At 41.2% G+C, this 12,338-nt stretch overlaps 1 pseudogene; it reads left to right on the top strand.

Moving 5' to 3' along the window:
* The first annotated feature begins 6,596 nt into the window (after positions 1–6,596).
* LOC125964185 (cytochrome b-like) lies at positions 6,597–9,690 on the top strand (annotated as a pseudogene).
* The last annotated feature ends 2,648 nt before the right edge of the window (positions 9,691–12,338 follow it).

Raw genomic sequence — 12,338 nt, 5'->3', positions numbered from 1 at the left:
CTTGTCTATTACATATTTGGCTTATGGAACGGTATCTGTGCTCATTTCAATCTCTGGTTTTATACAGCACCCCAACTCACCATTCCCCTTAAGCAAGCATAAGTTGGTTTTCTACATTTGAGACCCTTTTCTGTTTTGTAATTCAGGTCCTGTGTAGCCAAGTTTACATTCCGTGTAGTAGTGATATCTTATGATGTTTCTTTTAATGTGTGACTTATTTCACTTAGAATCATCGTACCTGCATCCACTCATTATGCTGCTACGGGCCTGATAACATAGATTTCATTGCTGAGTGATATTGCATTGTACGTAAGTACCACAACTTCTTTATCCATTTTTTGCTTTCTGTGATATTGAACTTGTACCCTAAACGAGGTTCTTGTAAACAGAGCCGTCCCAAACTTTGGGGTGGCTGTGTCTTTTTGATTTTAATTTCCCTAAGCTACAGGACCATAAGTGGAAGTGCCCTAGGTTCTGTTGCTTTGTTTTTTAGATGTTTCAGGAAACACCATACACTTCTCCAGAGTGGCTGTTGGCAATTTACATCCCGCCCATCAGCATAACAAGGCTCCCAGTTCTCCATGGCCTGTCCTGCCTTTCTGGATTTTACACTTTTTTCAGATGTCCCTTTTGACCTGGGGGCAGTGAGACTTCATTGTAGTGCAGATTTCCTTTGCAAGCTTGCTTGGTTGGACAAAAAGGGTGTATGCGTTTTTACCTGAATATATTCAGGAAAAAACGCATACGCCCTTTTTGGCCAAGTGCATCGTTGTGGACGTTCTGCCTCTTTTCCTATGCTTTACATGCAATTCCAGTCTACCTCCTGAAATCGGTTTCCTGCAATTCTGCTCCACTTTCAAGTCCTCTTGGCAGCCTTACTTCAATATATTTTTGGACGATAGCTGTGATTTATAACTCTGCAGGTTTGTGAATGATAGTGCCCCTGAGCTCCTTTCTTCAACTCGCTTTCTTGTGAGCTGGCCGCAACACTGAAGGATTGCTTCAGGCCCTAGTGCGGTTCCGGCATGGCACGCTGAGCCTTTGGTTAATTCCTCTTCCTGGTGGGAAATGAGAGTTAAATGTGCCCGTCCAGACACCTCCAGCTAGTCTCTCATTGGTTCTCCCTATTCCTGTTCATTTTCCGCAGAAATTGCAAACTGGGCCAAACAGGAGTTTAAAGGCACTGACTCTCCAAGTGGGGAGAGTGTTAGTAAAGCATCTGGAATGTTGCACCCGAGTACCAGGGGACGAAAACTGAGACACATTTTAACAGGTTTCCCGATCACACGGTGGATCATACTCTGGGTTCCACATGCATGTTTTAGCTGAAGGAAGAATCCCTTAAACCTGGAGAGTTGAGACCCATGGAATGGGTACCATGCAATATGACTTCAAAGGGTCTGCATTTGCTTACCAAACCTCACCAATCCTATCACTGCTGCAAGTATGCCGCTGTACACACGCTTGATTCTGTTTCAGAGACATATAAATCCATAGGTTTTAAGATTCTCACTAGTCAGGTATAGTCTTAGGCGTTTAATATGGGGTGTTGAGTCCACTTCATTGAGCAAGGGGTAGCTCTTGTCTATTACATATTTGGCTTATGGAACGGTATCTGTGCTCATTTCAATCTCTGGTTTTATACAGCACCCCAACTCACCGTTCCCCTTAAGCAAGCATAAGTTGGTTTTCTACATTTGAGACCCTTTTCTGTTTTGTAATTCAGGTCCTGTGTAGCCAAGTTTACATTCCGTGTAGTAGTGATATCTTATGATGTTTCTTTTAATGTGTGACTTATTTCACTTAGAATCATCGTACCTGCATCCACTCATTATGCTGCTACGGGCCTGATAACATAGATTTCATTGCTGAGTGATATTGCATTGTACGTAAGTACCACAACTTCTTTATCCATTTTTTGCTTTCTGTGATATTGAACTTGTACCCTAAACGAGGTTCTTGTAAACAGAGCCGTCCCAAACTTTGGGGTGGCTGTGTCTTTTTGATTTTAATTTCCCTAAGCTACAGGACCATAAGTGGAAGTGCCCTAGGTTCTGTTGCTTTGTTTTTTAGATGTTTCAGGAAACACCATACACTTCTCCAGAGTGGCTGTTGGCAATTTACATCCCGCCCATCAGCATAACAAGGCTCCCAGTTCTCCATGGCCTGTCCTGCCTTTCTGGATTTTACACTTTTTTCAGATGTCCCTTTTGACCTGGGGGCAGTGAGACTTCATTGTAGTGCAGATTTCCTTTGCAAGCTTGCTTGGTTGGCCAAAAAGGGCGTATGCATTTTTTCCTGAATATATTCAGGAAAAAACGCATACGCCCTTTTTGGCCAAGTACATCATTGTGGACGTTCTGCCTCTTTTCCTATGCTTTACATGCAATTCCAGTCTACCTCCTGAAATCGGTTTCCTGCAATTCTGCTCCGCTTTCGAATGCTCTTGGCCGCCTTACTTCAACATATTTTGGGACGATAGCTGTCATTTATAACTCTGCAGGTTTGTGAATGACAGTGCCCCTGAGCTCCTTTCTTCAACTCGCTTTCTTGTGAGCTGGCCGCAACACCGCAGGATTGCTTCAGGCCCTAGTGTGGTTACGGCATGGCACGCTGAGCCTTTCATTAATTCCTCTTCCTGGTGGGAAATGAGAGTTAAATTTGCCTGTCCAGACACCTCCAGCTAGTCTCTCATTGGTTCTCCCTATTCCAGTTCATTTTCCGCAGAAATTGCAAACTGGGCCAAACAGGAGGTTAAAGGCACTGACTCTCCAAGTCGGGAGAGTGTTAGTAAAGCGTCTGGAATGTTGCACCCGAGTACCAGGGGACGAAAACTGAGGCACATTTGAACACATTTCCCGATCACATGGTGGATCATACTCTGGGTTCCACATTCATGTTTTAGCTGAAGGAAGAATCCCTTAAACCTGGAGAGTTGAGACCCATGGAATGGGTACCATGCAATATGACTTCAAAGGGTCTGCATTTGCTCACCGAACCTCACCAATCCTATCAGTGCTGCGCTTATGCCGCTGTACACACGCTTGATTCTCTTTCGGAGACATATAAATCCATAGGTTTTAAGATTCCTACTAGTCAGGTATATTCTTAGGCGTTTAATGTGGGGTGTTGAGTCCACTTCGTTGAACAAGGAGTAGCTCTTGTCTATTACATATTTGGCTTATGGAACGGTATCTGTTCTAATTTCAATCTCTGGTTTTATGCAGCACCCCAACTCACCTTTCCCCTTAAGCAAGCATAAGTTGGTTTTCTACATTTGAGACCCTCTTCTGTTTTGTAATTCAGTTCCTGTGTAGCCAAGTTTACATTCCGTGTAGTAGTGATATCTTATGATGTTTCTTTTTCTGTGTGACTTATTTCACTTAGAATCATCGTACCTGAATCCACACATTATGCTGCTACGGGCCTGATGACATAGATTTCATTGCTGAGTGATATTGCATTGTACGTAAGTACCACAACTTCTTTATCCATTTTTCGCTTTCTGTGATATTGAACTTGTACCGTAAACGAGGTTCTTGTAAACAGAGTCGTCCCAAACATTGGGGTGGCTGTGTCTTTTTGATTTTAATTTCCCTAAGCTATAGGACCATAAGTGGAAGTGCCCTAGGCTCTGTTGCTTTGTTTTGTAGATGTTTCAGGAAACACCTTACAATTCTCCAGAGTGGCTGTTGGCAATTTTCAACTCCCCCCCTCAGCATGACAAGGCTCCCAGTTCTCCAAGGCCTGTCCTGCCTTTCTGGATTTTACACTTTTTTCAGATGGCCCTTTTGACCGGGGGGCACTGAGACTTCATTGTAGTGCAGATTTCCTTTGCAAGCTTGCTTGGTTGGCCAAAAAGGGCGTATGCGTTTTTTCCTGAATATATTCAGGAAAAACCGCATACGCCCTTTTTGGCCAAGTGCATCATTGTGGACGTTCTGCCTCTTTTCCTATGCTTTACATGCAATTCCAGTCTACCTCCTGAAATCGGTTTCCTGCAATTCTGCCCCGCTTTCAAGTCCTCTTGGCAGCCTTACTTCAATATATTTTTGGACGATAGCTGTCATTTATAACTCTGCAGGTTTGTGAATGACAGTGCCCCTGAGCTCCTTTCTTCAACTCGCTTTCTTGTGAGCTGGCTGCAACACTGCAGGATTGCTTCAGGCCCTAGTGTGGTTCTGGCATGGCACGCTGAGCCTTTGGTTAATTCCTCTTCCTGGTGGGAAATGAGAGTTAAATTTGCCCGTCCAGACACCTCCAGCTAGTCTCTAATTGGTTCTCCCTATTCCTGTTCATCTTCCGCAGAAATTGTAAACTGGGCCAAACAGGAGGTTAAAGGCACTGACTCTCCAAGTGGGGAGAGTGTTAGTAAAGCGTTTGGAATGTTGCACCCGAGTACCAGGGGACGAAAACTGAGACACATTAGAACACGTTTCCCGATCACACGGTGGATCATACTCTGGGATCCACATGCATGTTTTAGCTGAAGGAAGAATCCCTTAAACATGGACAGTTGAGACCCATGGAATGGGTACCATGCAATATGACTTCAAAGGGTCTGCATTTGCTCACCGAACCTCACCAATCCTATCACTGCTGCGTTTATGCCACTGTACACATGCTTGATTCTCTTTCGGATACATATAAATCCATAGGTTTTAAAATTCTTACTAGTCAGGTAGATTCTTAAGCGTTTAATATGGGGTGTTGAGTCCACTTCGTTGAGCAAGGAGTAGCTCTTGTCTATTACATATTTGGCTTATGGAATGGTATCTGTTCTAATTTCAATCTCTGGTTTTATGCAGCACCCCAACTCACCTTTCCCCTTAAGCAAGCATAAGTTGGTTTTCTACATTTGAGACCCTGTTCTGTTTTGTAATTCAGTTCCTGTGTAGCCAAGTTTACATTCCGTGTAGTAGTGATATCTTATGATGTTTCTTTTTCTGTGTGACTTATTTCACGTAGAATCATCGTACCTGAATGCACTCATTATGCTGCTACGGGCCTGATGACATAGATTTCATTGCTGAGTGATATTGCATTGTACGTAAGTACCACAACTTCTTTATCCATTTTTCGCTTTCTGTGATATTGAACTTGTACCGTAAACGAGGTTCTTTTAAACAGAGCCGTCCCAAACTTTGGGGTGGCTGTGTCTTTTTGATTTTAATTTCCCTAAACTATAGGACCATAATTGGAAGTGCCCTAGACTCTGTTGCTTTGTTTTTTAGATGTTTCAGGAAACACCATACACTTCTACAGAGTGGCTGTTGGCAATTTACATCCCACCCATCAGCATAGCAAGGCTCCCAGTTCTCCATGGCCTGTCCTGCCTTTCTGGATTTTACACTTTTTTCAGATGGCCCTTTTGACCAGGGGGCAGTGAGACTTCATTGTAGTGCAGATTTCCTTTGCAAGCTTGCTTGGTTGGCCAAAAAGGGCGTATGCGTTTTTTTCTGAATATATTCAAGAAAAAACGCATACGCCCTTTTTGGCCAAGTGCATCATTGTGGACGTTCTGCCTCTTTTCCTATGCTTTACATGCAATTCCAGTCTACCTCCTGAAATCGGTTTCCTGCAATTCTGCCCCGCTTTCAAGTCCTCTTGGCAGCCTTACTTCAATATATTTTTGGACGATAGCTGTCATTTATAACTCTGCAGGTTTGTGAATGACAGTGCCCCTGAGCTCCTTTCTTCAACTCACTTTCTTGTGAGCTGGCCGCAACACTGCAGGATTGCTTCAGGCCCTAGTGTGGTTCTGGCATGGCACTCTGAGCCTTTGGTTAATTCCTCTTCCTGGTGGGAAATGAGAGTTAAATTTGCCCGTCCAGACACCTCCAGCTAGTCTCTCATTGGTTCTCCCTATTCCTGTTCATCTTCCGCAGACATTGCAAACTGGGCCAAACAGGAGGTTAAAGGCACTGACTCTCCAAGTGGGGAGAGTGTTAGTAAAGCGTCTGGAATGTTGCACCCGAGTACCAGGGGAAAAAAACTGAGACACATTTGAATACGTTTCCCGATCACACGGTGGATCATACTCTGGGTTCCACATGCATGATTTAGCTGAAAGAAGAATCCCTTAAACCTGGAGAGTTGAGACCCATGGAATGGGTACCATGCAATATGACTTCAAAGGGTCTGCATTTGCTCACCGAACCTCACCAATCCTATCACTGCTGTGTTTATGCCGCTGTACAGATGCTTTGTTCTCTTTCGGAGACATATAAATCCATAGGTTTTAAGATTCTTACTAGTCAGGTATATTCTTAGGCTTTTAATATGGGGTGTTGAGTCCACTTCGTTAAGCAAGGAGTAGCTCTTGTCTATTACATATTTGGCTTATGGAATGGTATCTGTGCTAATTTCAATCTCTGGTTTTATGCAGCACCCCAACTCACCTTTCCCCTTAAGGAAGCATAAGTTGGTTTTCTACATTTGAGACCCTGTTCTGTTTTGTAATTCAGTTCCTGTGTAGCCAAGTTTACATTCCGTGTAGTAGTGATATCTTATGATGTTTCTTTTTCTGTGTGACTTATTTCACTTAGAATCATCGTATGTGAATCCACTCATTATGTTGCTACGGGCCTGATGACAGGAATTTTCTTACTTATCCGCTTTTACCCCCTAACAGAAAATAACAAACTTATTCAAACAATAATACTTTCTCTAGGTGCCCTTACCACTCTATTCACAGCTATCTGTGCCTTAACCCAAAATGATATCAAAAAAATCATTGCTTTTTCCACCTCCAGCCATCTTGGCCTAATAATAGTGACACTAGGCCTCAACCAACCACACCTAACATTCTTGCACATTTGTACACATGCTTTCTTCAAAGCCATGCTATTCCTATGTTTTGGCTCTATCATCCATAATTTAAATAATGAACAAGATATTCGAAAGATAGGAGGATTATACAAAATTCTTCCCTTTACCACAACCGCCCTAATCGTCGGCTGCTTCGCACTAACAGGAATACCATTTCTCACAGGATTCTATTCTAAAGACCTCATCATTGAAACCGCCACTTCCTCTTATACCAACGCCTGAGCCCTATTACTAACACTAATCGCCACCTCCATAACAGCTATTTACAGCACTCGTATCATTTTTTTTACTCTACTAGAACAACCTCGCTTCCCTCCTCTCATAAGCATTAATGAAACAGACCCCATACTGATCAACCCCATTAAACGCCTATTAATCGGAAGCATCTTTGCCGGATTCATCCTCTCCAACAGGATACCCCCAATAAACACCCCTCTAATGACTATACCTCTGTATCTAAAAGTAACAGCCCTCATAGTAACAACCCTAGGCTTTATTCTCGCATTCGAAATTAATACCTACTCAAAAAACCTAAAATATCCCTACTCATCAAACTCTATTAAATTTTCTACCCTACTAGGTTACTTCCCTACAATCATACACCGCTTACCTCCCCATCTAATTCTAACAATAAGCCAGAAGCTCGTAACCTCCTTACTAGAACTAACCTGAATAGAAACAACTCTACCAAAAACAACAGCTCTCATTCAACTAAAAGCCTCCACACTAACTTCAAACCAAAAAGGACTTATCAAACTCTACTTCCTATCTTTCCTCATCACTATAACCCTCAGCATACTACTATTTAATTACCCCGAGTAATCTCTATAATAACCACTACACCAATAAACAAAGACCATCTAGTAACAATAACCAACCAAGTGCCATAACTATACAACGCAGCAATCCCCATAGCTTCCTCACTAAAAAATCCAGAATCCCCTGTATCATAAATAACTCAATCCTCCAACCCATTAAACTCAAACACAATATTCACTTTCCCACCCTCTAAAACATACATCACCACTAATAACTCTAACACTAGACCTAAAAGAAATCCCCCAAATACAACTTTATTAGAAACCCAAACCTCAGGATATTGCTCAGTAGCCATGGCCGTTGTATAACCAAACACAACTAACATTCCTCCTAAATAAATTAAAAATACTATTAAACCTAAAAATGAGCCCCCAAAACTAAAAACAACTCCACATCCCATAGCACCACCCACAATCAACCCTAAGCCAACATAAATTGGTGAAGGTTTTGAAGAAACCCCCACAAGACTAATCACAAAAATAGTGCTCATAGTAAAAACAATATATATTGCCATTATTCTCACATGGACTCCAACCATGACCAATGACATGAAAAATCATTGTTGTAATTCAACTACAAGAACCCTAATGACCAACATCCGAAAAACACACCCACTAATAAAAATCCTCAACGACGCATTCATTGACCTACCCACTCCATCTAACATCTCCTCATGATGAAATTTTGGTTCCTTATTAGGCCTCTGCCTAATCATACAAATCCTAACAGGTTTATTCCTAGCAATACACTATACACCAGACACCTCAACTGCTTTTTCATCAGTCGCACACATCTGTCGAGACGTCAACTATGGCTGATTCATCCGCTATCTACATGCAAACGGAGCCTCCATATTCTTCATCTGCCTTTACGCCCACATCGGACGTGGCCTATACTATGGCTCTTATATATTCCAAGAAACATGAAACGTTGGTGTACTCCTATTACTAACAGTTATAGCCACCGCATTCGTAGGCTACGTCCTGCCCTGAGGACAGATATCATTCTGAGGCGCAACCGTCATTACTAATCTCCTATCAGCAATCCCTTACATCGGCACTACCCTAGTAGAATGAATCTGAGGCGGATTTTCCATAGACAAAGCAACACTAACACATTTTTTTGCCTTCCACTTTATCCTCCCATTCATCATCACAGCATTAACAGCTGTTCACCTACTGTTCCTACATGAGACAGGATCCAATAACCCCACAGGAATCCCATCCAACATAGATATAATCCCATTCCACCCTTATCACACAATTAAAGACACCCTAGGCGCCCTACTCTTAATCCTAACCCTACTAGCACTAACCTTATTCACCCCTGACCTACTAGGAGACCCTGATAACTATACCCCAGCAAATCCACTAAGCACCCCTGCACACATCAAACCAGAATGATACTTCCTATTCGCATACGCAATCTTACGATCAGTTCCCAATAAACTTGGAGGAGTACTAGCACTACTACTTTCTATCCTTATCCTAATCTTTATCCCAATACTTCAAACATCTAAACAACGAAGCATAATATTCCGACCCTTTAGCCAACTCTTATTTTGAACTCTAATCGCAGACCTCCTAACCCTAACATGAATTGGAGGCCAACCTGTAGAACACCCATACATCATTGTAGGCCAATTAGCATCTATTCTATACTTCCTCCTGATCTTAGTGCTAATGCCAACAATCAGCCTTATTGAAAATAAACTCTTAAAATGAAGAGTCTTTGTAGTATAACAAAATACTCCGGTCTTGTAAACCGGAAAAGGAGAACCCCATTCCTCCCTAAGACTCAAGGAAGAGACATTAAACCTCACCAACAACACCCAAAGCTGGAATTCTACATAAACTATTCCTTGGAAAAAAGCTTATTGTACAATTACCACAACATCACAGTGCTATGTCAGTATTAAAAGTAACTGTTTTAAAAACATTTTACTGTACACATCACATACACATATACATATACATATTAATATTTTAGTCTCTCCTTGTAAATATTCATATATACATGCTATGTATTATTGTGCATTCATTTATTTTCCATACGATAAGTTAAAGCCCGTATTAATTATCATTAATTTTACATATTACATAATATGCATGCTCTTACATATTATATGTCCCCTAATATTTTTATTTCCATTATATCCTATGGTCACTCCATTAGATCACGAGCTTAATCACCATGCCGCGTGAAACCAGCAACCCGCTCGGCAGGGATCCCCCTCTTCGCACCGGGCCCATACCTCGTGGGGGTAGCTAATAGTGATCTTTATAAGACATCTGGTTCTTACTTCAGGACCATTTTAACTTAAAATCGCCCACTCGTTCCTCTTAAATAAGACATCTCGATGGATTCATGACTAATCAGCCCATGCCTAACATAACTGAGGTTTCATACATTTGGTATCTTTTAATTTTTGCGGGGGGGGCCTGCACCGACTCAGCTATGGCCTTAAAAAGGCCTGTCACAGTCAGATAAATTGTAGCTGGGCCCGTGTGTATTTTTGATTGGACTAGCACAACCAACAGGTGTTATTTAATTAATGGTTACAGGACATAGTACTCTATATTCCCCCCGGGCTCAAAAAACCCTATCTCATAGAGGTTTAACCCCCTTTCCCCCTTACAAAACTGATCGTCTGCTTTAATATTCACCACCCCCCTACAGTGCTTCGTCCCTAGATCTACGCGCACTTTTTTTAATAAATCAATACTAAATCTGACACAAGCCCCATAATGAAATTATACAAATAATTTTCTACTCCCCAAGTTAATGTAGCTTAAATTTTTATAAAGCAAGACACTGAAAATGTCTAGATGGACATTATTGCCCCATCAACACAAAGGTTTGGTCCTGGCCTTTCTATTAGTTCTTAGCAGACTTACACATGCAAGCATCTGCATCCCAGTGAGAATGCCCTTCAAATCATTAAAGACTAAAAGGAGCGGGCATCAAGCACACTACACTAGTAGCTCATAACGCCTTGCCTAGCCACACCCCCACGGGATACAGCAGTGACAAGAATTAGGCTATGAACGAAAGTTTGACCTAGCCATGCTAATTAGGGTTGGTAAATTTCGTGCCAGCCACCGCGATCATACGATTGACCCAAATTAATAGACACCCGGCGTAAAGAGTGTCAAAGAACGATATAAAAATAAAGTTAAACCTTAATTAAGCTGTAAAAAGCCATAATTAAAATTAAGTTAAACTACGAAAGTAACTTTACCATAAACTGAGTACACGACAACTAAGACCCAAACTGGGATTAGATACCCCACTATGCTTAGTCGTAAACTTAAATAGTCCTAAAACAAGACTATTCGCCAGAGTACTATCGGCAACAGCCCAAAACTCAAAGGACTTGGTGATGCTTCATATCCTTCTAGAGGAGCCTGTTCTGTAAACGATAAACCACGATTAACCTCACCAACCCTTGCTACTTCAGTCTATATACCGCCATCTTCAGCAAACCCTAAAAAGGAACGAAAGTAAGCACAACTATTGCACGTAAAAACGTTAGGTCAAGGTGTAACCTATGGGTTGGGAAGAAATGGGCTACATTTTCTATAATAAGAACACCCCTTAAACCTACACGAAAGTTTTTATGAAATCTAAAAACTAAAGGAGGATTTAGCAGTAAATTAAGAATAGAATGCTTAATTGAATAAGGCCATGAAGCATGCACACACTGCCCGTCACCCTCCTCAAGTGCCACAGCAAAGCCCCAGATCGCTAACCCATGCTAAGCAGGCGTACAAGAGGAGACAAGTCGTAACAAGGTAAGCATACCGGAAGGTGTGCTTGGATAAACAAGATGTAGCTTAAACAAAGCATCTAGTTTACACCTAGAAGATTCCACAACCCGTGTACATCTTGAACTATATCTAGCCCACACCCCCCCATCACTACTACTATAAGTCAACCAAATAAAACATTTACCATACGTCTAAAGTATAGGAGATAGAAATTTAACTATCAATGGCGCTACAGAGAAAGTACCGTAAGGGAAAGATGAAAGAATTATTAAAAGTAGAAAAAAGCAAAGTTTACCCCTTGTACCTTTTGCATAATGATTTAACTAGTAATAATTTAGCAAAGAGACCTTAAGTTAAATTACCCGAAACCAGACGAGCTACTTATGAGCAGTAACTAGAACAAACTCATCTATGTGGCAAAATAGTGAGAAGACTTGTAAGTAGAGGTGAAAAGCCTAACGAGCCTGGTGATAGCTGGTTGTCCAAGAAAGGAATTTCAGTTCAACATTAAACAATACTAAAAACCACATTAAGTTTCAACGTATGTTTAACTGTTAGTCTAAAAAGGTACAGCTTTTTAGAAATGGATACAACCTTTACTAGAGAGTAATATAAAACTTAAACCATAGTTGGCCTAAAAGCAGCCACCAATTAAGAAAGCGTTCAAGCTCAACAACAAAAACAAGTTTTAATTTCAACAATAAGTAAAATAACTCCTAGCCTGACTATTGGACTAATCTATTTAACCATAGAAGAAATACTGTTAATATGAGTAACAAGAAAAATTTTCTCCTTGCACAAGCCTATATCAGTAACTGATAATATACTGATAGTTAACAACTAATAAATATAACCCAACACTAAACTATTTATTAATCATACTGTTAATCCAACACAGGTGTGCACTAAGGAAAGATT

Source organism: Orcinus orca, chromosome 4 (assembly GCF_937001465.1).
Source record: "Orcinus orca chromosome 4, mOrcOrc1.1, whole genome shotgun sequence".
NCBI classification, from domain to species: domain Eukaryota; kingdom Metazoa; phylum Chordata; class Mammalia; order Artiodactyla; family Delphinidae; genus Orcinus; species Orcinus orca.
The sequence above is the reverse complement of the archived record's forward strand: the minus strand, read 5'-3'. Positions and strand labels throughout refer to the sequence as shown.